The sequence below is a fragment of the Ursus maritimus genome, unplaced genomic scaffold, assembly GCF_017311325.1.
Source record: "Ursus maritimus isolate PB19 unplaced genomic scaffold, ASM1731132v1 scaffold_3, whole genome shotgun sequence".
Classification (NCBI taxonomy): Eukaryota; Metazoa; Chordata; class Mammalia; order Carnivora; family Ursidae; genus Ursus; species Ursus maritimus.
In genome coordinates this window covers 85,864,389-85,889,516 of record NW_024425563.1, presented here as the reverse complement: position 1 = coordinate 85,889,516, position 25,128 = coordinate 85,864,389, and the positions used below count along the sequence as shown (strand labels likewise).

Below are 25,128 nucleotides of genomic sequence, written 5' to 3'. Positions count from 1 at the left end.
TCAGGACCCTGTCCTGGCTCAAGCCCCAGGCATAGCAGATTGAGCCATGAAATGGAAGCACTCCTGGTCCCCCCTGCCCGAGGTAAAGGAGACCAAGTCTTCATCACTTTCAGGAAGTGATGTTGTCATATTAACTAAGATCAGTCGTAGACCAACATCGGACACCATCTATGAACTTGAGGTGCCTTGTTTTGTGAAGAGGCTTATATTCATCCCCAGCTCTGGTGTCTTTTGGAATAAATGGCTATAATGTCAATACTCTAAGTGGTAGCTCTCAAGGGACAGGACAAAAGTCATTAGCTCCCTTGCAAAGTAAAAAAAAAAAAAAATGCGAGCCCAATTTTGCATTATTATAAGGAACCACTATCCATGAATTGCTGCACCAACAATGCCTACATCATAACCTCGTCTCTTTGCTAAGACATGGAAGCAGATGGTCCATACTTGTCTGGGAGCCAGTTTCAGTAATGCTGTTATTCTCTCTGTCCAGAGATGGGTGGCAATATCTGTTACCTATTTAAATACCTTCTGGAATTTTGGAGAGTGCTTGTCTATAAGATGATATTTCAACTTTTTAATGCGTTCATTTTAAGTATAATTGCCGTTCTAACTTTGTATGTGAAGTCAAGTTCACATACAAACAGGGAAAAAAGCGGGCAAATGGTCAGCCAGCCAGTAGAAGTTGGAATTGGTGGGCGGAATTCCTGAGTCCCTCATGGCAGCTATCACATCTTTTCTCCACAAAGGTGAAGCGATGCCTTCTGGAAGTCAAGCAGGGGTTGTGCCATAGCAAAATAAGGGATCATTTGCTGAGCTCCATCTCCCTGGGTCGTAGCCATGGTCTATCGAGGACACTTGGAGAGCCTAGGAGGCTCAGGGGTATTCTCATCTGAGCCAAGGCTAAGAATGAATATCAATTTTATTAATTATTTTGTGTGTGGGAACTGAAACGTGCGGAGTCCTCAGAAGCCATGATCCTGACTTTGTTGCCCGTGATGAACATTACTACCAAGGTCACACTGGTGTGCACTGGGACGCAGATCCCATGCGACCCACCCACCACCGCCATGAAGAGTTCATCAAAACCAAGTTTTGCCATCTATCTTCTTTGGTCATCTTTGTGAAAAAAATAACACCAGGGAGCTAAGGCTATGAAACGGGTAGAAGGCTTTCAATGCCACAGTCATGCATGGCTGCTGCCTAATTCACCAGGCCAGGTCTTGGCAGTCGTGTTCTCTACCAGATTACACTCTCAGAGGCCTTATACCCCAGATAAGTAAAGGATAGAAGCAGACATAATAGCCTCTGGGCTCAGCCTAATCACTAAGCAAGCTTTCTGTGCTCACCAAGCAATGATTGTATTATAATTTGGCTTCATACATAATTGTTACAAGCTAAGAATGTGCTAATTAGTGAACATGAATATTCTATCTTCTTAACAGTTATATTTTTCAAAATAAGTTATTTAATAATCTTCCACTCTATACAAAATGAATTAGTTTCCTACCGCCACTATTAACAATTACCACAAAGGTAGCAAGTTCAACAACACAAAGCTATCATCTTAGAGTTCCGTAGATCAGAAGTCTAAAATCAAGGTGGGCAGGGCCGTATTTTTGCCAGCGGCTCTATGAGAGAATCTGTCTCCTTGTCTTTTCCAGCTTCTAAAGGCCATCCACCTGCATTGCTTGGCCCGTGCCCTTTCCTCTGTCTCCAAACCCAGCAATGTTACAATTCTCTGATTCTTCTTGTGTTCGTCACATTTCTTTATGGACCACAACTCAGAAAGGTTCTCCACTTTTGCTCTTAAAGACTCATGTAATGACATTGACCCCACCTGGATAATCCAGGAAAATCGCCCCATCTCAAAATCCTTAACTTCATCACATCTGCAAAGTCTGCTTTCCCATGTAAAGTAACATATTCACAGATTCTGTTGATTAGAACATGGATATCTTTGGGGGCCACTATTCTGCCTACCCCAAAGATAAAAAGTAATCTTAACGCCATTCATACTTTCAGTGCCTCTCATAATCCCTGGGCTTGTGAATTAGAGTTTATGAGATTGGTATCATCTATTTCAATTTTTTTAAGGGAAGGGCCATCTTTCATTTATCAGGCTTAATAGCATTATGGAACAAATTATTCATCAAAGAGTATTTATTGAGACCCACACTGTGAGAGAGGACTATCATCTAGGCATGATCTTTTAGGGAAACGATTTCAGTATCTATTAATTTCTCACCCCTTATCTAAAAGGCCCTGACATGCCTCTGGATTTACAGGTGAAATACAAAACTATAGAAGTACATCTTTTTCACTGGTGGGAGTCAAATTTCTGGATTGTATCAACTTCAAGTATGGCATCCAGATGGATCAACACCATCCCCTACACACCTATCCCACTCAGCTCCAAGATGAGCCGTGTTTATATTTTGAGGACCTTCCACAAAAAGCAGCTACCAAAATTGTATACCTTTGAGGAGTTATCCACTGGATCTTTAAAGACCTGAAGAAATTATTTACCTCTGTTCTGACTCACAGCAACCTTTCCAGGGAGAAGGAGAACCCCTTCCCTATCTCCTGTCCTTTCCTGGTCTAGATATCACCAACATGGCGACCCTGCAGGAGCATGACTTTCTACAAATTCTTCTCCTTCAAAGAGATCTAGACCAGTGCTGTCGCACAGAACTTTCTTCAGTGATGAAAATGTTCTGTAATCAGCATTGATCAATACAGGAGCAAGTAGCCACATGTGGCTACAGAGCATTTCAAATGCAGCTAGTGTGACTTAGCAACCAAATTTTTAATTTTGATTCATCAATTTCAATTTAATATAAATGTGGCTACTAGCTTCCATATTGGACAGGGCAGGTTGAGACCATCTGGGAAAAAGGAGAACTTGGCCACCAAGGTCACATTTTGATGCTGTAGATCCCACCTAGAGGGATAGGAATCAGACAGTCTATCATACCACTGTGCATGGACCACTGCAAACCCATTTCCAGAGTCTAAGATGCTGAGACCAAGCATCAGACCTACTGTTTCAACATCACCACACACAGCATCCTGAGCGTCCGGAAACATAGGTTTTCTCTTCTGGCCCAGAGGACTGCCTCCCCGGCCAGTTCAAGGCAGCAGGCTCAATGCACAAGATCGCCCAGAAATTTGTCACAACTCATCCTTGCTGTCTTTGCATTTTTCAGCAGAGAGCAGCAGCAAAAGGCACAGACCAGCGGCCACTGTTTGGCCACTGAGGCAACCATAGAGTACACCTTCTTTTTTTTTTTTTAATTTTATTTATTTATTTACTTAAGAGAGAGATTGAGAGAGAGCACAAGTGGGGAGAGGGGCAGAGGGAGAAGCAGACTCCTCACTGAACAGGGAGCCCAACGCGGGGCTTGATCGCCGGACCCCAGAATCATGAACTGAGCCAAAGGCAGATGCTTAACCGACTGAGCCACACAGGTACCCCCAGGGTGCACTTTCTAACTCCCAGACACCGTGGCTGTGTCTTATTTCTCAGTTGGCACCACCATTATATTTTATAAATTGGACCTTCTGGCAGTTCTATAAGGAGATGCCAACAAAAAATGGACATATTCAAGGAGTGTTCTTGGGTCAGCTCTTCATTGAGTCTCTGCCACATTCCCAGTAATTTAACCCAGTAACTAGGCTGTGGGTGTAACTGGTGTTATCCCGAGCTCCCCAAGGCAGAGTCTTTCACCACTATTCATCATATTGGCTAATGCATCTACTAACATAGCTCATTTTCTATCAGGCCTACAAGAAACCCACGGCAGCTATGACTGCCCAGATGCGTATGTGAAATGCATTTCATTTTCATGAATCCTCCCAAGTGGGTTCCTCTGTACTGTAGCCTCAGTTTATACCCCAATTGTTGCAAAGCAGAAATTAAAGATGACTTTTTCTCTATGCTCCACTACCACCATCACCAAGCTATCCCTTCTCCCCACAGTTAAATTTCCCCTCTCATACCCATTTGTTCTGCTACATTTATGCCAGTTCCTGCCAGCCCCCAGATCTCTTAAAGCCATCATGTTAAAAATAACTGCCAGTGCAAATGTCCCATTGGCAGGCCAATTCATACATAATCTTGCACCAGATCAGGTCTGTCTATGAGATTAGGGTGAACAAACTGTCTCTCTGGAGAAATTCTCCATGTTAGGAACCTAGTACAGATACCCACCAAAATGCCCCAATTCTGCCATTTCTGCTATGTACCCAAAACTCTAAGATGGTGACTGACTCTTCTCTAGTCCTATTTCCCATTGCCTAAGTCAGCCACTCTGGGGGACTGGGGCCATAGATCCTCCTTACCCCTCAAATTCATCTGCTTCTTCATCATCCCCTCCTCTTGGCAACCAAGCTTGATTCCATGTCATGCCCATAGCACCTGGCTGCCTCCGCTCCTGATGAAAGATATGAAAGGATTCCAAAAATGTTTTAATTCCTGGTGAACTAGGAGATGTGACCTGGTATTGTACCTTCTACATACATAACCTCTAAATAACAATGCCCTCTGTCACCAATAAGTATCATGACCCAATAGACTGAACTTGGGTAGGGGGACATAATGTTTCAAGATAGAGACCATTTAAAGGGCTGGTCTTTCAAAGGGACTGTTCATTCATTAATAGTGAATGTATGAGTGCCTAGATTTGATGAATATTTTTCATTTACCTTGATGTGCCAAGCTCTGTGCTAAGCACTAGGGATTCCAAGATGTTTTCTGGCCCTCAAGAAGCTCACACTGTAGAGGAGAGGCAAGCAAATAAACCAATTATTACAATACGCAGTAACTATATCCTGTGAAAGAAATAAGATAAGGGCACTTGGAGAGGGTCACGTTCTTTATAATGGGGAGAGGGAGCAGGTGGTAGGCAGGGGAGGCACGCTGAGCAGACTAGCAATGAGTCAGGTGCATGGGGGTAAGGTTGGGGCAGGTATTTCTGGTGCCAGGGGCAATATGTTCAGTAGCATCTATGAAATGACCACCCAGAACACAGATGACCAGAGCCTGAGGTGGGTGAAATAAGGTGGGAGGAAGTGGGACGTGAGGTACCCCCAAGGAGGAGCAGCCATTTCATGCTAAAGGGCATGATTTCATTCTGAAGGTCATAGGAAAACCAATGAAGGCTGTTGAAGCAGGGGAGAGATATGATCCACTTTGTGTTTCAAAATAAGGACTGAATCCACATTGTGGAGACTTAATAGGAAGCCAAATCTGTAGGCAAGAGGACCAATGAGGTGGCTGTGTAGTGATTCAAGAGTGAGATGACAGGGGTGCCTGGTTGGCTCAGCGAGAAAGCACTTGACTCTTGACCTTGAGGTCCTGAGTTTAAGCCCCACATTGAGCATAGAGATTACTTAAAAAAAACAAAAACAAAACCAGAGTGAGATGACAATGGCCAGGGTGAAGACAGAGCACTGGAGAGAAACAGGCAGTTTGGGGAAATATTAGAGGTAGAAAGAATAGGGCTTGGTGATTAAACTGGCCAATGGGAAGCAGGGGCACTGTAGGAGAACCCCCAAATTTCTGGTTTGGACAGTTGGGTAGTTGGTGTCATTTGCTGAGGCAGGGAATGAAGTTGTCCTATTATACAAGACCCAAGGAGGCAGCTTATTCCTCCAAGATCCATCCCCACTCTTTTTTTTTTTTTTAAGATTTTATTTATTTATTTGAGAGAGATAGAGACAGCCAGCGAGAGAGGGAACACAAGCAAGGGGAGTGGGAGAGGAAGAAGCAGGCTCATAGCGGAGGAGCCTGATGTGGGGCTCGATCCCACAACGCTGGGATCATGCCCTGAGCCGAAGGCAGACGCTTAACCGCTGTGCCACCCAGGCGCCCCTCCATCCCCACTCTTAACTCACATCAGCCTCACCCTCCCGACTCTTAGATTTTCTAGGCTTCTTAGTTTCAATCAAACATCAGCCTCCAGTCTTCTCCTGCTTCCCGGTTTTGCTCCCTGAAGGAACATCTGCTTTTGTCCCATTCTTGATCTGTCCTGGCCCCTTGATGCATCTGTAGGGTGGATCCTTGAGCTCATCCCACTGACTGCTAGTCAAGTGTCCACTCTAATTAACCAGTCCAGCTTATGCACTTAACCAGCCACCCACCTTGTCACTTTAACCTCACTTTAACCATATTCAGGGCAGAGCAATCAGGACTCAGAGCCCAGAAATGAGAACAGAGATCTTGAGAAGGAAAACAGTAGCTATCTTTACGTGTTTGGGGGAAAAAACAGGAGAAACGTTTTTCTGTGTTGCTCTAAAAGGTACCGTTGAGACCAATCCATAGAAACGTTTGTAGGGGAAATGTCTTTCAATTTGCCCTAAGGAAGAACTGGTTCAACTCCGACCACTTGTGAAAAGCTGTGAGTGTGCCGGGTCAGAGGTCATGCAGTGACGCTTGTGCAACCACCCGCCAGAGAGGATAGTCAAGGGAAGCCGGCCTTGGGAGTTGGGGGCGGTCAGTGGTTCCGAACCCAGGCTGATCATTAGAGGCACAAGGAGAGCTTTCCCACGTGCAGGTTTCAGGTCCACATGCAGTCCCGATGAGTCTGGACAAGTCAGGGGTCAGAATATGTCTGTTAGTAAAGCTTGCCAAGAGACTGATGGAGAGCCAGGCCTGGATACCTCTGGATTATGACCTCTCTGTTTCCTTGAGTTTAAGAATCTGTGATATGATATATGCTGAGTTGGGTGCCTGGGTGGCTCAGTCAGTAAATCATCTGCCTTCAGCTCAGGTCTTGATTCCAGGGTCCTGGGATCGAGCCCTGCGTCGGGCTCCCTGATCGGTGAGGGGTCTGCTTCTCTGCCCTTCCCCTGGCTCGTACTCTCTCTTTCTCTCTCTTGCTCACTCTCTCTCAAATAAATAAATATTAAAGAGTAAGGAGGAGCTCCTAGGCTTGGGAGGAGGGTGTAGCTTAGAGTATTAAATACTAGTCAATTACTGGTTACAAGTCATCTGAACTCAGTAAGCACCTCTCCATTATATTAAGACATTGGCTTATTCTCAGAGCAGCATTTCCCAACTTGGGCAAAGAAGGACACCTAAAGAACTCGAGAATGCAAATGTACACCAAACATTGTGTGCATGGCTGCATAAGTTGGCCTCCTGCAGATTTTTACTACTATTTTTGAACTTGACGTGGACCCTATTGTAATCAATAGAATACATAGGTAGTTACTTAAAAACATTACTGAACTCACAGCAGTTTTTCATCCCCAAGATCTCAATCGATGGGACCAAATACAAGTACATGGGGACATGCACCAACCCTTTTCTGCTTGCAGGAGTCAAAACTGAGCTCCATAGCTTAGCAGGGGCCTGTCTCTGTTCCTTTTCCTCCCATACACTCTGCAAATAGCTTTCTCTGGCTTCGCCTGGAGCCGGCTCTTCAGGTGTTGGGAGACAGGAGACACAAAGAGGGGCTGGAGAAAAGAGCGTGGATATAGCCACCTTCTTTCTGTGGTGGGGAGGTCTGCTTCCCACCAAGTCAAAATCTTCATACGTTTTTCCAGCAAACAGCTCTCTGAGGCTACAAACATAAGTGAAATAAAGTGTAATTTACTTGATTTTTTAAAAAGACAGCTATTAGAAAACAAAGAATTATCAGGAAGAGGATTGCCTGAATCCTTCATCGCTTTCAAAAAGTAATCATTGATTTTCTACGATGTGCAAGCTTTGTAAGCTGCCCTCCAGGAGTTTACAAAAGAGTGGGAATGGAGAAGAAAGGTTATGCATGCGCAAAGTCGGACCCAGTAACTTATTAGCTTCTATTAAATTAGATTATAGCTGTACAGTTTGGAAACCTTTTTCAAATGATGAAATTCGGTGCTGGCACATTGTTGAAAATGATGCACCCACCCCTACCCCCCCATGCTGGCAGCCTAAATTGATAGAGTCCTTTACCAAAGCAATTTAATGGTGCATTCAAGAGCCTTAAAATGTTCAGGCCCCTTGATCCAAACATTTATGGGAATTTTATTTTGAGTAAATAAGCCAAAGGAAGTTAAAGTTATATGCAGAAATAATTTCATGGTGCACCATTTCTAATATTGAAACTTTAGAAGCAATCAAAAGGCTTAACAATAGAGGAATATAAAGGTAAATCATAGTAAGGCTACTCAACAAAATACTATGTACCCTATAAAATGTTAATAATAAAGAATATAGAAACGTGACGAACGCAGAAGAGAAAGTACTGAGTGAAAAAAAGCAATATGTGAATGTATCAATGCCATAATTATAGAGGAATAAAAATATATTACCTATATTACCTACAGATAAGGGCTGTACGGAAACATGAAAAAATCCAAAGGATTTTATTTATTGTTAGGAATTTTTGTGTGAATTTATCTGTTTTTATCCTAGAGTATGTTTACATCATGATAAAGCTTGGTACACAAAAGAAAGTCCGAACGTGAGCACAGGGAGGATTTCTGCCTCCACTTGCATATTATGGATTTGAGAGGCCGTTATCATGAATTCTCAATCTAAACATGTCCCTCTTCTCAGGGGGAGGGAGAAATTTGAACTCACAGTACAAGACACTGCAATGCTAGGGTTTTCACACAAATCAGGCATGGTGTCTCCATTCAGGTCTAGAAGGAGATACAAGCAATGTCTGGCACTTGTTATAACTGGCAAACTGGCCTGTGTCATGTAAGCCTCACAAAACCCTCTAGATGGGTGGCTCAGTCGTTAAGCCTCTGCCTTCAGCTCAGGGCGTGATCCCAGGGTTCTGGGATTGAGCCCCACATCGGGCTCCTCCGCTGGGAGCCTGCTTCTTCCTCTCCCACTCCCCCTGCTTGTGTTCCCTCTCTCACTGGCTGTCTCTCTCTCTGTCAATAAATAAGTAAAATCTTAAAAAAACAAACAAAAAACCCTCTAGAATGTGTTCTTTCCAAAGGAGAAAAGAGGGGCACTTGGGTGGCTCACTTTGTTAAGCGTCTGCCTTTGGCTCTGGTCACGATCCCAGGGTCCTGGGATCGAATCCCGCATCGGGCTTCTCGCTCAGCAGAAAGCCTGCTTCTCCCTCTCCCACTCCCCCTGCTTGTGTTCCTTTGCACCATCCCAAATGGAAACCTAATCGGCAGCAGCTCCCCATTCCCTCCTACTTCCTGGTAACCACCGATTTGCTTTCTGTCTCTATGAATGTGCTTCTCCTGGGCATCTCCTACCTATGCAATCATGGACTGCATGGCCCCAGCAGCTGGCTGCTTCCACTCTGCATAATGCCTTCGAGGTTCATCCATGTTGTAGCGTGTGTCAGTATCTCATTCCTTTTCCTGGCGGAATAGTATTCCATTGTATGGATATGCTGCCTTCTGCTTATCCATTCACCTGTTGATGCATGCTGTAGTTGTTTCCATCTCTTGGCTTCCATTCACTTTTCTCCGCAGCTCTGAAGTCCTTTAGGGCACAGAAGACCTAGAGAGGAAGAGCTTTCTAAGTCAAGGGTCTGGAGCAGGCTTGTAATTTTCAAAGTGTGATCTCCCAACCAGCAGCACTTAGGAACTTCTAGAAATGCAAAATCTCCATCCCTGCCCTAGACTGACTGAATCAGAGTCTCTGGGGGAAGTGGTTATAAGACTCCATGTTTTAACACGTTCTGCAGGTGACTCAGACACAGGCTGAAGTTTGAGAACCACTGTGTTACTGACTCTGGCTGGGGTTCCAACTCGAGGCGCATTTGCTGCTTTCGCTCAGGTCAAGCTGCCCCACACTGCACACGAAGCACCTTCAGAGCAGTGGGGTCCAGCCCTGATGGTGCAGTCATAACACCCCGCCTGTCGGGATCCAAGTTGCTAGTGTCACCGAGTTCAGCTGGTGCATGAGACAAGGTTGACATGACTCCCTTGTGTTATCACAGCTCTCTGTAATAAACAAACACATGTTGTAAGGAAATAGACTTAATTAGAGAACTGCATCCTAGCAGTTTACATTGTTGAGTGTCTCGTACACAGGGAACCGCAATCAACATGCTCACTTCAGAGAAGCTACCAGAAAACAATTGGCAGGGGCTCCACAGTCCTCGGCTTTCTGCTTCTCCTTCCCACCTGGGAGGGTCCCTGCTCTTCCCGCCAGTCGCACCCCTGCTCACCTGTCCATCCTGGGGGCCAGGGGTCATGGCACCTCTGCACCTTTGCTCAGGCTGTGACACGCCCCCCCAACTCCCCACTCATCTGATCTCATCTGTCCCTCCTTATTCAGCCCCACTTCCACCTTCTCTCCTGAAAGCCTAGGAGGGGCCATGCCAGCCAACAGCCATCTCTTCCCCCTGGTTTCCAGTGCCCCCATCCCTTATTTAGTCATATCGTATGGCCATCATCAGTTTGGGGTCATTGTTTTAAAAAATAGACACCAGGATGCCTGGGTGGCTCCGTCGGTTAAGCATCTGCCTTTGGTTCAGGTCATGATCCTGGGGTCCTGGGATCAAGTCCCTCATCGGGCTCCCTGCTCAGCGGGGAGCCTGCTTCTCCCTCTCCCTGCCACTCCCCCTGCTTGTGCGTGCTCTCTCTCTCTCTCACAAATAAATAAATATGATCTTTAAAAAAAAATAAAAAATAAAAAAATATATAAATAAATCAACACCCTTTTTAGAGCAGTTTTCAGTTCATAGCAAACCTGAGCAGACAGTACAGAGATTTCTCCTCCACCCCTTGCGCCCCTCACACACACAGCCGCCCCCATTATCAGCGTCCCCCGCCAGAGTGAGACCTTTGTTGAGGATCCACGGCGACACATCAGTATTACCCAGAGCTCATCCTTTACATTAGAGTTTGTTCTTGTACGTTTTATGGGTTCAGGCACGTGTATAATGCCATGTATCCACCATTACGGCGTCATCAAGAACAGTTTCACTGGCCTAAAACTCCCCTGTGCTCCACCTGTTCGTTTCTCCCTCCCCACAAGCCCTGGCAAGCACAGATCCTGTCACTGTGTCTGTAGTCTTGCCTTCTCCAGAATGTCACAGAATTGGAATCATGCAGTATGTAGCCTTTTCAGGTTGCCTTCTTTCACTTAGGAACATGCACTTAGGAACTTCTCATGGTTCACAAGCTCATTTCTGATCATTTGTATTATATTCTTATTTTGTCTTTACTTTGTAAGAATTTAATTCCCAACGATTCTGTAAGCTCTGATGTGTATGATATAGCAGGGGGGAAATGTTATTTAAAACCATGACTCTGGGGGCGCCTGGATGGCTCAGTCAGTTAAACATCTGCCTTTGGCTCAGGTCATGATCCCGGGGTCCTGGGATCGAGTCCCTCATTGGGCTTCCTGCTCAGGGGGGAGTCTGCTTCTCCCTCTCATCCTCCCTCTGTGCTCTCCCTCCCTCTCTCTCTCTAAAATAAATAAATAAATAAAATCTTAAAAAAAAAAAAGAAACATGCTATATGGGCCTTGATGAGACTTTTGGGGTGAGAAAATCAAGCTCTGGGCTTGGCCTGGGAAGTAAAGGGGAAAATGAAGAATGAGCTAAACTCCGTTCTGTAAGGAAGTAACTGGAATTTAGGGTTGGAGGAACTAGTCAGCTGGGCCGACAACAGCTCCTGAGGAAGAGCAAGCCCGTGAAGATGATGCTAAGCCAGGGCCTTAAGGGAACATGGTCAGTAATCCTGATAAGGGACAGGACAGTCGGCTCTCTACTATTGCCTCTATCTGCTGTGCCCCAATTCCTCTGCTTAGACCAAGCACAAAACCTAAGGCACAAAGGACAAGGGACTTGGGGCTTTGTACAGCAGAGGGTGACAGGGGCAAGGAAAACGCAGTCACCCCTGGGACTGAGAAGCCCCAGTGCGCTGAGCAGGAGACCACTAGCCCTCAGAGAGTGTCTGGAAATCCTGAGGAGGGCCTGGATTGCCCAGAAGGCGAGACAGGACTCTGCTAATTGCACTGGATCACAAAAAGAGGATGAGCCCAGAAGGCTGGACCATTTAGAATCCTGCTTGTTTTACAATTACGATCACACAATGTCTACTGTGCAGAAACAGCACAAATGCTATGTTTGGCCTTTCTGGATCATTTTGCTGTGATGGTGGTTGAGATGGGGCGGGGGGGTTTAGGAGTGCTTCCCACCAGATAGTGTAGGAGGCCAATATCTTAGGCAAAAATCACAATAAAAGGAATGTGCATTGAGTATCCTATGGGTGCCGTATATTCATTTTTTTGAAATAGCCAAAACAGGAACTTCACTGCCTTGACACTTTTTCAGACTAAAATTATTGCAGCCATGATATACAGAGAATTTTGGGTCCTTCGTCATCCATATGTCTGCGCATTCAAGTGGACTGAAGATCCCTTTCTTTCTTTCTTTTTTTTTTTTTAGATTAATTTATTTTAGAGAGAGAGGGAGAGAGCCTGTGCATGGGGGGAGGGGCAGAGGGAGAGAAACAGACTCCCTGCTGAGTGTAGAGCCCCACGTGGGGCTCAGTCCCATGACCCTGAGACCATGACCTGAGCCAAAACCAAAAGTCAGATGGTCAACCAACTGAGCCACCCAGGCACCCCTGAAGATCCCCTGCTAAGGTGGATCTTGGACCTGTTCCCCTGTTTACTCTCCCCTTTTCTGAGCAAGGTCATGAGCACCTTCAGTTCAAGCCCTTCTGAATCTGTTGGTTCTATCCCATCTTGGCCAACAGAGAAACCACACTGCACCACACTCACCCAACCCACAGAATGTCTGCTCCGTAGGAACTTCTCAAGATTTAGACATTCCCTTGAATTCACTGCTGCCCAAGATCTGTCAAAGCCTCAGCTGACAAGGACCATTACAAGGATGTTGAGTCCAAGAAGTTTTCCAAAGCGAGAGGGGCAGTGGCATGGACCCAGGAGCCTGCCTGCCTAGGTGTGAAGCCTGGCTATGAGCTCTGTGACCCTGGGGAGCTCTCTTAACATTTTTTTCTGGGCCTCGGTTTACTCATCTGCAAAATCGGGCTATCGTAGTACCAATTTCACATGGTTGCAGAGAGACGTAAGTGAGGTGATCCACACGGAGGGCTCAGCGCCCTCACTGGCCCCTCATAGTGCCCAGTAAGCATTAGCAATTACTGCCTCTGGTGAAGCCACTACAGCCGAGGACTCTATTATGTTGGCTCTCAGTGGAATGCTTTCTATTGGATTGTGCTGTGCCTTGTTGCCATTAGCCTCTGTTAAGGGACAACCAGTGGCACTTGGTACCGCATTTACTCTAAAGAAGTTGTTGAGGACACTGTTTATAACGTTGCCGTGTCCTCCTTAGAAGGGCTCTAGAGGTCTTTCTTTCCACCTTAGTCTGGGAAGTCGCCTCTCCTGAGCGCTCTTTTCATCTTATGAGTGCCATGAATGATTTAACAATCAGGTGTCTGGCCTCACCCGGGCCCTGAGAAAGCAAGTACAACTTTGCAGTAGGTATCTTCGCATGGGCCTCATGGCTGGCTTCGGTTTATGAGCCTACCCCTTGTTTTCCTTATGTGGCATCATTCTCTGCCTGGGAATGATAATTCATCATCATCATCATCATCATGATCCACTGAGCCACTGAGCACCTTCTGTAGGCCAGGCCAGTGCTAGGAGCTTTATGTGAACTGTCATTGATGTTCGCCCAAATCCACCAGGGATACGTGATCGCCAATCTCCAAATAAAGAAACCCCAGGGAAGGGAGAGGGTGGGATCCATCCAGGTCTCTGGTGAGGGAATGGGAGTGCTGGGATTCCAGCCACCCCATCACACACCCCTAACTGATGTTCTTTCCTAGAAGGTGAGGCATTTTTGTGTACTGTCACAAGTCCTTGGAGGAACAAGTCATGGGATAAATAAGCGAATCACATTTTAAAAGATGCCTTCCCTTCCTAGTTCGCTTATTTAACCGGTGGGACTAGGATCCCAGGACACCCTGACTAACAGCCTTGGTGAAAATGAAGAGATCAGGAAGCAGCAAAAGCAAGGAGAATGCGGCTCCTGGTGCCTGGGACATTATTTGTTGATCACAGGGCCTCAGAAGCAGTACCAGGACTGATGGGGTCTGCATTCTCGGCCTTGCCACTACTTGCTCCGGCCTAGTGATATCTTCCGCTTACTTCCCACGTGAAGTGTGGGGTCGGGAGATGTTCCCTGGAGACGGCAGCATGACATCGCAGATAAGACCCAGGCTCTGCAGTCTCTGGCCTTCTTCTCACTGTGCCTCAGTCTCCTTATCTATAAAATGGGTATGCTGAGAATCCTCCCTTCATGGGAAGGAAGTGCAGTACTGGTTAAGAACGCAGAGCCCAGCCATCTTCGAATCCAGGCTCTGACATGAGCTGAATGACCTGAACAAGTTTTTGGGTTTTTTTTTAAAGATTTTATTTCTCTATTCAACAGAGATAGAGACAGCCAGCGAGAGAGGGAACACAAGCAGGGGGAGTGGGAGAGGAAGAAGCAGGCTCATAGCAGAGGAACCTGATGTGGGGCTCGATCCCATAACGCCGGGATCACGCCCTGAGCCGAAGGCAGACGCTTAACCGCTGTGCCACCCAGGCGCCCCCTGAACAAGTTTTTTTAACCTTTTTGAGCCTAAGTCTTCATCTGTAGAATGAGGATGCTGGTAGCTACTCCTTTCGAGGAGAAATAACATAAATTAATATACGATTGAATGATTTCAACTAGCTTGGCACATGGGAAGCACCGTATTAACCGTCAGCTCTTCCCACTGCTATTATTCTACGTGCAAATGCTTGGAGTGGCCGGCAATGGCCACTGGCTATCATCATCCCCACCCCCCACCTGCCAATTATGAAGACTGAGCAGCAAGCCGCACTCTGGGAAACTTCAGTCTCCCCCAGGGTGGGCGAGGGCAAGAATTTGTGAGCAGCTCTTTGTGTGGGAAACTTGAGCGTGAGTCCTCCCAAGCCCCCTCCAAGCCGAAGCAAGGAGGGAAGGCTGGAAGGAGGGAAGAGGGTGAGGACGAACTATCTTAGATGCACCTGCTTTCTCAAGGCAGAGAGAGCCTCAACATTTGAATTTCCAAACTAAATAAACCCACAAGCTCAACTCTTCAGCCGTCTGTTGGCAAATGAGCTCTGTGGCCTGAAGACTGAGAATGTGTTTCTTATGTAAATCCACGTGAACAAATAGGACACGTTCTTCTTCCTTTTCCAAATAATCCAGCCTGGGAACAAGAGGTCAACATCTGGTTAAGCAGGGGTGAGGCGGCCGCCCAGGTGGGGTCCCTACCAGGCTTCCCACCACCTGCTCCTCACAGCTCCCGTTCTCCTCTCTGCACTCCCGAATCATTTTCTCTTATTGTCATACCTCCAGGCACTGAAAGCTACCTTGGCAAATTAGAGATGAGGTCAGAAATAGACACAGGGCTGTTACTGAGAAGAATTTCAAAGGAGAGGAAAGCATCTTCGGAAACAGAAGCTGGAGCAGAGCAAAAAGAGAACTTTAAGGCTCCAGGTGAAGAAACACAAGCATGATAGAGAAAAACATAGGAGAATAGGATCCAAGAATCAGGATGTATTATTATGTTCATTACTGAACCTTTTTAAAATGCTCACTGTGCACCAAACCTACATGCATCCTCTCATTCGCTCTTTGAAGATGGGTGTTATGATCCTCATCACTTTATAGATGGGGAAACTGAGGTTTAGAGAGGCTTGGAGATTTGCCTGCTCATCACTGTGCCCAGTATGAGTCAGGAAAGACTGGAGAAGATTCACAAAAGATCCATAAAGATAAAGAGGTATCTGAAATTCACAGCTTTTATCAAGAGGCTAGAAATCCTAGAATTGTTCAGTATAGTGAAAAGAGGGCTGGGGAGCCGGTGTCGAGGGGAGGAAAACTTTGTAGTGATATTCATTGCCCCCTTTCCTTTTTCCTAATGGGTCCTTGAGTGTCCCACGGTCGTGGCTGGGGGAGCTCGCCGCACCCTCAGTTCCAGGAGAGGGCGCTAACGTGCTCAAGCCAGTCAGCACTGAGCATCTCCCACACATGCTCCCCCGCAGTGAGTCGTGCAGGGGGGTGAGTGTAAGACCCACTTTGAGCCAGTGAGATATGAGGCGTGTTTCCTGGGGCCTTCTGAGAAAAAAAAATCTCTTCCATTGTATGGAAGCTACCCCTTCCCCCCCCGCCCCCAAATAATAACTGTATCCACTGGGGCTGAATAAGGAAGCATGTGGCCCTGAGTGGTAACAACTAATGGGAGCTTTCAAATATCCATTCTCTCTTTCTTCTTGGATATAAGAATGATTCAATTTCTGACTAGGCACACTTGAGTACAGCAAAAGATTCTGTTTCCCAGTCTTGCAACAGCCCTATGTGACTGCGATCCAGCCAATGAAATGCAAGCAAAAGGGTTGTGTGGTAATTCCAACGAGTCTCCTTACGAGTGAGGGGGCAAGACTTTCTCATGGTCCTTCCTCTTGCCCAGAATTCAGAGATAATGGTGAGAGTTCCAACAGTCATTTTGGACCTTGAGGAGACCTTGAGAAAGGGAGCCATGCCCTGAGACGTGGAACTTCAAGTTAGACATCTGGGCCCATGGCATGAGGGAGCCACCATTCCAGCCCTGGACTGCCTGCGTCTGGATTTCTCTTACATGGGGGAGAAATATACATTTCTCTTGTTATAACCACTGTAATAGTGGATTTCCCATCACATAGAGTAAACTCAATTCTGATAGATGGACGCAGACTTCTGCTGACAAACATCTTGTAGCCACAAAGGAAGGCACACTTGGAATAAAGCTGATACCATGGTAGCAGAGCAGAAACAAAAGAAACCAGATCTTTCAACAGATCATGGAGCTGCTGGATCAAGCTTTTCCTGAATCTGGAATTTATCATGGGACTTTGCAGTTACATGAACAAATTGCTTTATTTTTAAAGCTTATTTAAATTGAGGGGTTTGCTACTTGTAACCAAAAGCATCTTAGTAGCTATATACTTACCAATACTCTTAAGGAGGTAATACATTAGTACACAGTATTTCATTTCCAAAGGAAACAGTAGAAGCAGAAGTGTATTTAAAATGCATCTGGGCTTTCCTTACAGTGGACTCATTAAACACATGGAATAAGGCGTGGATGACTTTTTTTAAATCACCTAACCTTTACTGAGCCTTTGCTATGAGCCAGGTATTTGACATAAATTATTCTTCATCCCTGCAATGGTATTGAATGGAAGAAATAATTATTCTGGTTTTGCAAGTGCTGAAATCAAGGCCCAGAGATTTAAATAAGTTGCCCAAGGTCATGTAACTCATAAGGACACAGCTGAGACTGGGAGCCAGGCCTGCAGAGATCCCCCACCCACGAGCTTTGCACCACACTGAGCCCCGACCGCAGATCCCACATGTCCTAATTAATGTTCTGAAGCTCCTGTTTTTAATCTTTGCCTTTGGGAACCTCGCAGCTTGGGCAATTTTGAAGGAGACTTATATCAGACCACAAAGAGGGGCCTGCAGTTGGGTGACCCAGCATATCTTCCTGGTCAGAGATACTACCGTCCCCTCTCTTTCTTGCCTTGCCTTGCCCTCTCTCACTCTCTGGCTTTCTCTGGGGAATGGCAGGCACATGTGGACACTTGGACGCTCTTCCTCTTCGGGCCTGGACCAATTGTGAAGAGCATCTGTCCTGGATATTGGATCCGGCTCGTTGTCTGCCTTAACAAATTACTCTGTCTCCCTAATGTTTGTGCCACTCCTCTGCTGAATGTTTGAGTCTCCTCTTCGGTTAAGATGTACAGTTGAACGTGCCGCTCCAGGATGGCATTGGCCCCGGCGGACCAGTGCTGAGACAGCGTATCCAGACTGAGCCGGCCCCACATCCAGTCCGCCCTGGGTTTTCGCGTCCTGTTTCGTTCTGTTGGTTTGTGTGCCTACGAATGACTACACTGAGGAGTTCTGTGTAATATTTACTGAAGTTAGAGCACGTCCTGCTCATTTGCTGACATTATGTAATTCTGTATAAGCAAAGGCTGTCTCCAAACGTGAAGTCATGTGAGGGCTACTACCTGTGACTCTATGCTATGCAGAAAGGATCCCCTTTGGTTAAATATTTTCAAATAATTCAAAAGTTTTAAAAAGGTCAGATAAATAGAATTAAATTTCTTTCCCTTGGCCCAGTTGCCATGTTTCTTCCTTGGATAAGTCACTGTGCAACCATCAGTGAGGTAATATCGTCAAAGGAGCCTATACAAGAATATATAAATATCAGTCGCTGACATTTCTCAGAATGCTGATAACATTTTGTCTGCCCAGACAAGTCAGAGGCTCCAGCTTTTCTATACATAAGCCACCACAGTATAATTTACCATGGAACTCTTGGTGCCTAAAATAATATCCAAGCAAGTTTCCCAAATATACTGATTCTCCAGGGTGTTTCCCACTCCCACAATCCACTTAAGAGCTTCACTAGTAACCGATAAAAGAAGCAATGGGGATCCTTTGGTATCCAGGAAATAGGTACTTCCCAAGAAGCAACTTAAAAGCATGAAATTCTGTCTTAAATATATTTTATATGCTCATACAACACCTAGCAGAGCACTGTTAAAATAGTGTATGTTCAAGAGCATGAGAAGACAAGCCACAGACTGGGAGAAAATACTTGCGAAAGACATATCCGATAAAAGACTGTTAGCCAAAATATACAAAGAACTCCTAAAATTCAACAATAAGAAATCAAACAACCCGGTTTTTTAAATGGGCAAAAGATAGGAATAGACCTCTCACTGAAGTTATACAGATGGCAAATAAGCACAGGAAAAGATTCTCAACATCTTCTGTCATGAGGGAATTGCAAATTAAAACAATGAGACTCTACTATATACCTGTTAGAATCACCAAAATCCAGAACATAATATCACCAAATCCTGGCGAGGATGCACAGCAACGGCGACTCTCATTCATTGCTGATGTGAAAGCAAAACGGTACAGCCACGCTGGGAGACAGGATGGCACTTTCTTACAAAATGAAATACGCTATCTCCATATATCCAGCTTTCAGGCTCCTTGGTGCTTCCCCAAATGAATTAAAAACTCGTTTCTACAGAAACCTGCACATGGATGCTTCTAGCCCCTTTATTCACAATTGCCAAAACTTGGAAACAACCAAAATGTCCTTTAGTAGATGACTGGATAAATAATAAACTGTGGTACATCCCGACAATGGAGGATTATTCAGCGCTAAAAAGAAATGAGTTGTTAAGATACACAAGGACATGGAGAAAGCTGAAAGGCATATTACTCAGTGAAAGAAGTCAATCGGAAAAGGCTACGTACCATAGGATCCCAACTCTGTGACATTGTGGAAAAGGCAAAACCACAGAGACAGTAAAAAGATTTGTGATCACCAGGGGTTGGGAAGAGGGAGGGATAAATAGGCAGAGCACAGAGGATTTTTAGGCGAATGAAATTATTCTGTATGACACTACAATGGTGGATACATTTCGTTATATCAGCATCCAAACCCAGAGAATGCACAACACCAAGAGTGAGCCATAATGTAAACTACGGACTTTGGATGACAATAAGGTGTCAGCGTAGGTGCATGGATTCTAACAAATGCACACTCTGGTCCAGGATGTTGGCAGTGGGACAGGCTGTGCATGCGTGGGTCAGGGGGTAGCTGGGAACGCTGTACTTTCTACTACTGAATTTTCTGTGAACCTCAAACTGCTTTAGAAAATAAAGCTGGCTTTGCCAGGTAATGGCAAAGGCTCAACCTCAGCCAACTCCCAAGTCGAGATGCCACTGTATGCCTCCATTATCCTGGAGGGGGGTCGTGCAGTCTGAAAAGCAGAAAGTAATGCCTTTCCACTGGACACAGTCATGGAAATAGACCAAAGAAGTTTCTGTAACCCTGGAAACAAAGCCAGACATATCATTTCAGTTCTAAAGGGCAGATTCTAAGCAACCCTAATGCTATCCAACGCCACTGCTCATGCCACACACGTCGTCCTCACACAACACACACGGACCGTAGGAGGGGCACCAGGAGAGTCCCTATGAAAAGATCAGCACCTCTGGTCTGAAATTAAAGAAATAAGTGTGGGAGAGCGTTGAATGCAAATTCTTTCTCTTCTAAAGCTAAGAAAGCTACTTCGTTGTCGGTCAGAGAGCCTCTTTACAACTACTGTCAGCTGAAAGACGAAAAGAAAACAACTCCATAGGGAAAATCATTTTCCCGTGCCTCAACAGTTCTGAGGAAGTTCATGGGAACATCCACATGAAAGTGTGCTCAAACAGCTTACACATCAGCGTATGCACTGAACTTCGGAGGCTCCTATTTTAAATGAAAATAAGCATATAGCACGGTTCCCTATGGGAAGCTCTACCAAGACCCAAACTTAGATTATGGCTTCTTTGAAAGGACCTTGAAAGGCATTTAGTCCAACCTGCCATCCAACGCAGGAATCTCTTCTGAAACATACTTGCTGCCTCTGCTTAGAGAGAGAGAATTTGCTGTGCCCTCAAACTCCCCTTTTCACTGTTTTGCATCTGGGTACCAAAACCTGCCCCCTATGTAACTTCTAAACATCGGGCTATGCCTTCCTTCTAGAACCAGAAAATAAGAATGGTCCTTCTTCCTGGCGCCAGCCCTTAGCAGCCATGTGACCTTCAGCAAGTTACTGAGTTGCTGAAATGTTAGCACCATGCCCGGCATATGATTAGCACCCCATAATTATTAGCTGTTAATATAATTAGCTATTAGACACAATAGCCCCTCCCTTAACCATGAAATGGTGATTCCATTATTAGGCGTGCAAGGAGCAGAGACAGTCTCAGATTCCTTTAAATCAGTGCCTGTCAACCTGCCGGTGGAATACTAGATTTGGGGGCCACATGCTTGAAGGGTTTAAACGGCATCCACGGTTATCCTGGGATTCACCTGAATCGGCACTATTTGGGTGTGGCTCTTCTTCCCGGATGGATTCTCAGCAGGCCAAGTTCTCACATGTCCTCATTTCTTTAGCACCAGCTTGCCGTCAGGTCCACCTTTGACCCCTGACCTCTGACCAGCACCAGGCTGGACTCTGGCTGTATACCACATCACATGGTGCTCAGTTCAGCAGTCTTGCTTTCTGGAATTGCACAGCAACAGACACACACACACACACACACACAAATTTTACATCTTGCCAAAATTTGGCAGCGCACTTTGGTAGAGTTTGAGGCACTGCAGTAAACCACCCCACATCAAGTGAGAAGTGGTGTCTTAAGCAACAAGATTTATTTGGAGGCCACCCTGGGAAATAGAGGAGTCGAGAATCTCCAACTTAAAGCCAGGCCTCATGGCGACTCGCGCTCAATCCAGGAGCTGGAAGGTTGCTTAGGATACAACGCGGCTCTAACAACTGGGTTCTAACAGTAAATAAAATTGCCATCTGTTGAGCTCTTAATATGGGCTAGGCACTGTGCCAAGCATTTTACAAGTGTTAGCTATCTTTTTTTTAAAAACCTGTTTAAATTGTGAAATAAAATACTCTTAGATTAAAGTGTTCAAAACAAATGTACAGTATAATGAACAATCACAAAGCAAACACTAGAATAATGACCTCCTCAGTCAAGAAATAGAATACCTTCAAGTACCGCAGGACCCACCTGCCCTAAGCATCCCCGTCTATCCCAGAATGCTCCCCTCCCCGGAAGCAACCAGCTTTCCAACTTTTGTGATCATCGCTTCCTTCCCTTTCTTGATTGTTTGCTGAACAATATATGCTACACAATATAAACTCCATTATATAGAGTTTCATGCTACCAATTTTTAAATTTTAAAGTAAAATCATATGGTGTGTATTATTTCTTTTGTTCAATACTGTGTGTGTAAGATTCATTCATGTTGTTCCCCATAGCATAGTCCGTTCATTTTTTGGTGCTGTATAATACTCCATCATATGACTATATCGCAATCTATCCACTCTACAGCTGATGGATCTTTGTGTTGTTCCTAGCATGAGGTGATGAACAAAGTTATAGACGAGCTTGTGTATACATTGCAGTGTATATGAGAAGTTCTTCTTAGAGGTGTATCTCCAAGAATAGAATTACTGGGTTGTGCAATGTGCCCACCTTCAGGCTGATAGATAATGCTAAAGTGTTTTCCAAAATGCTTATACTCATCTACACTCCCACCAGCAGCATTGAGATTTCTGGTTCTCTGCATGCTTTTCATCAACACTTGGTATTAACAGATTTTTCAAAATTTGCCAATCTGACATGCATATGTAGTATTTAATTATAGTTTTTATGCCTAGTTTTAATACATTGACTCCTACTTCATACATTCATCTCAATCTTGCTACTTTTGCTCAGCACTGTGTTTATAGGATTCATCTTTTTTTGTTGCATATGGAACCTCACTGGATTTCCCTCATTAATGAGGTTGAGGGTATTTCCATATATTTTCGAGACACGCTCTGTCCTCTTTTGGTAAGCTCTTGTTCAAGTCTTTTGCTTGTTTGTCCATGGAGTTGGCTATCTTTTTCTTATTGATTTTCCCCAGTTCAATTCTAGATCCTGGTTCTCTAGTGGTCTTACGTGTTGCAAATACCTTCTTTCACTCTCTCGTGTGCTTCTTTAATCCTCACAAGCTGAAGAAAAAGATATTATGGCATCTGTTTCATGGTTGAGGAGACAGAACTGAGCCTTTGAGAAGTCACTGCCTTGTCTGGGGTCCCCCTGCGAATCACCCTCACAGCTGGGCAAGCAAACCTGGCTCTGCTCTCTGGCCACACGTGGGGGGTTGTGGGGTGGTGGTGGTGGTCTGTCAGTCCTCTCCCATGCTCTGCAGTCCTTCTGCTACTTCTGCCCCTGCGCCTCTCTTCATTCCTTCTTCCTTCCTGATGGCTTCCACTTTCTGCCCTCTCCTCGTGTGACCTTTCCCATGTCCCTAGTTCCAGATGTCGTCACTCCCCGAAGGAGGTTGTCAGCTCCATCTGGCACTGTCCCCATCATGGGTGGGCTTCACACCAATCACATCATGGCCAGGCCTCCAGTGCTCTCCCAGTCCTCCTGTGGCCAGAGTGGCGGAATCACAGGGTCAGCCTGCTTCGGGTGGAGCCGTGGGCATATGGGAACTCAGCAGAGAGACTGCTCTGCAAAGCTGCTGTCTCCTCCCGACCTTTGCTTTTCCAGCTAACCCTCGCCTGCTCCTTTCACATCATCCCAATCAGTCTGCCCAACACTCCTGGGTGTCTTCCAGGATGCCACACTCCCCACCCAAGCCCACCCAAGCCACCCAAGCCTCAGTTCTCATCAACTCCTATCAAACCCTATCCGATCTCTCTCCTAAGTCTACCCACTCTCTCTAGGGTAGACACACTGTGGCCTCCACCCTAGTCCAGGTTCTGCCCCAGGGCAGACTACCACCATCTGCTACCTTGAAACCCTTGCCTCTCTTCCCCTTGCTCCCTGCTCTTTGCTCCCCTGGGAACCCTTCCAGTCCTATTGACAGGCCAGACACGCTCTCACCACAGGGCCTTTGCACTTGCGATGTGAGCTGACCAGCTGTGCTGTGGTCACCTGTCACCACACCCCACCTGGTTTATTTCAGGCCTCAGCAGTGTGGCCTCTCTGACGTACACAGGTGACCTGCACATCCCTGCAAACCTGTTATCTCAGTTGTAGGCTGAACATGGTTTGTGCAAACAAGATAGGATTGTCTTCTGCTTATCAGACAGGCAAAGATTATGATTATTGATAAAATCCTGTGTTGAGGCTGCAAGAAAACATGCACTCTGATTTGCACTCTCATTGAGGTGCCACCTAAATGGTAGGAAGTATGGCAACAACTGTCATTTAAATGTTGCAGACCTTTTGCCCCAGCATTTCCACCTCCACAAATTTATCCTTTAGAAAGAAATACTCCCACCAGTTCATTGGGAAGGTTATGCAGAACAAGTTTATAACATTGTTTATAATTGTGAAATGTGGAAACAGTACGCATATCAATGAGACACTAGTTAAACTGTGGTACGTTCATAAAATGGAGTATGACTCGGCCAGCCATTTAAAAGAACAGGGTAGATCTCTTTGTATTCATGGGAAAGGATGTCTAAGATATATCAAGCTAAAAAAAATTAAAAAGACTATGGTTCCATTTTTATGTTTTTAAAATATAAGGCACCTGTATTTTTAAAAGTTGGGGAAAATGCACAAACCTATTGACAGTGGCTATCTCTGGGGAAGCAAGATGAGTTAACAGGGGATTTTTCTTTTCTATGTTATATGTTTCTGTGATGTTTGATTTTTGCTCTTTTATTACCACAATTTATAATCTGAAAAAATATTTAATGCAGAAAGAAAAATCACAGCTACATAATTAAATCTAGACTCTTCTCCCTAGAGTGTAAGCTCTCTGAGGTCAGCAAGTCCTTTATCCTATGCAGTGTTGTTCCGCCACAGCCTAGCCAGGGCCAGGTACATAGAAGGTGACCACTGAACGTTTGTTCATTGAATGAATAAATGAATGAATGTAACTGTTTCTGTGGCCCCATAAAACGTGGTGCCCACTCAATACTCCAGAAACAGACCGGTGGCTGCCTCCTCTCTTAAGCTGTACTCCATTCTGTAAAAAGCCGTAAAAGTGTTTCACCATCAGTTGTTTGCTGATATGGAGCTTTAGGGCCTTCACACAAATACTGATTTAGGCACATAATTTTATATTTTGTCACTGTCAGATTTTATCTTTAACATTTTGTTCACACCTGCCAACGTATTTTACAACCCAATTCCTGACATCTAACTAAATATAAGTCCTACTAGCTTTATATTACCCACACTTGATTTTACAATTTATATGACTTATATGTTTACTTCCAATTTAGTTATAAATAAAGAAAACGGCACAGGACAGGGCCTCCAACAGAACCCTGCAGCCCTCTGTGAGAGATGGCTCTCCACGTTGACATGGAAGGATCTGGTCTTTCTGTGCACAGTTAAGCTCAAGCACAATTAAGCTTGTTCCTACCTCAGGGCCTTTGCACTTACAACTCTTGCCAATTGGAAAGCTTTGTCCAGATGGTAACTCCTTCTTGATATTCAGGGCTCAGCTCTAAGAGCTCTCATCAGAAAGGCTCTCCTACTGCCCAATCTAAAATAATTCCCTCCTCAACTCCACATTACCTTGTTTTGT

At 45.3% G+C, this 25,128-nt stretch overlaps 1 long non-coding RNA gene across 4 annotated transcripts in view; it reads right to left on the bottom strand.

Annotated features, from left to right (window-relative positions):
• Positions 1-25,128, bottom strand: part of LOC103674637 — a 44,261-nt gene that overhangs the window by 4,019 nt on the left and 15,114 nt on the right. Inside the window, exons 2-5 of one of the 4 annotated variants that reach the window (XR_005838628.1) lie at positions 9,211-9,906; positions 7,487-7,565; positions 4,705-4,774; positions 4,342-4,433 (exon numbers count right to left, since the gene is read on the bottom strand). This is a non-coding gene — a long non-coding RNA (uncharacterized LOC103674637). The remainder of the gene's footprint in view (positions 1-4,341; positions 4,434-4,704; positions 4,775-7,486; positions 7,566-9,210; positions 9,907-25,128) is intronic. The other 3 variants (XR_005838627.1, XR_005838626.1, XR_571689.2) reach the window with 3 other exon arrangements.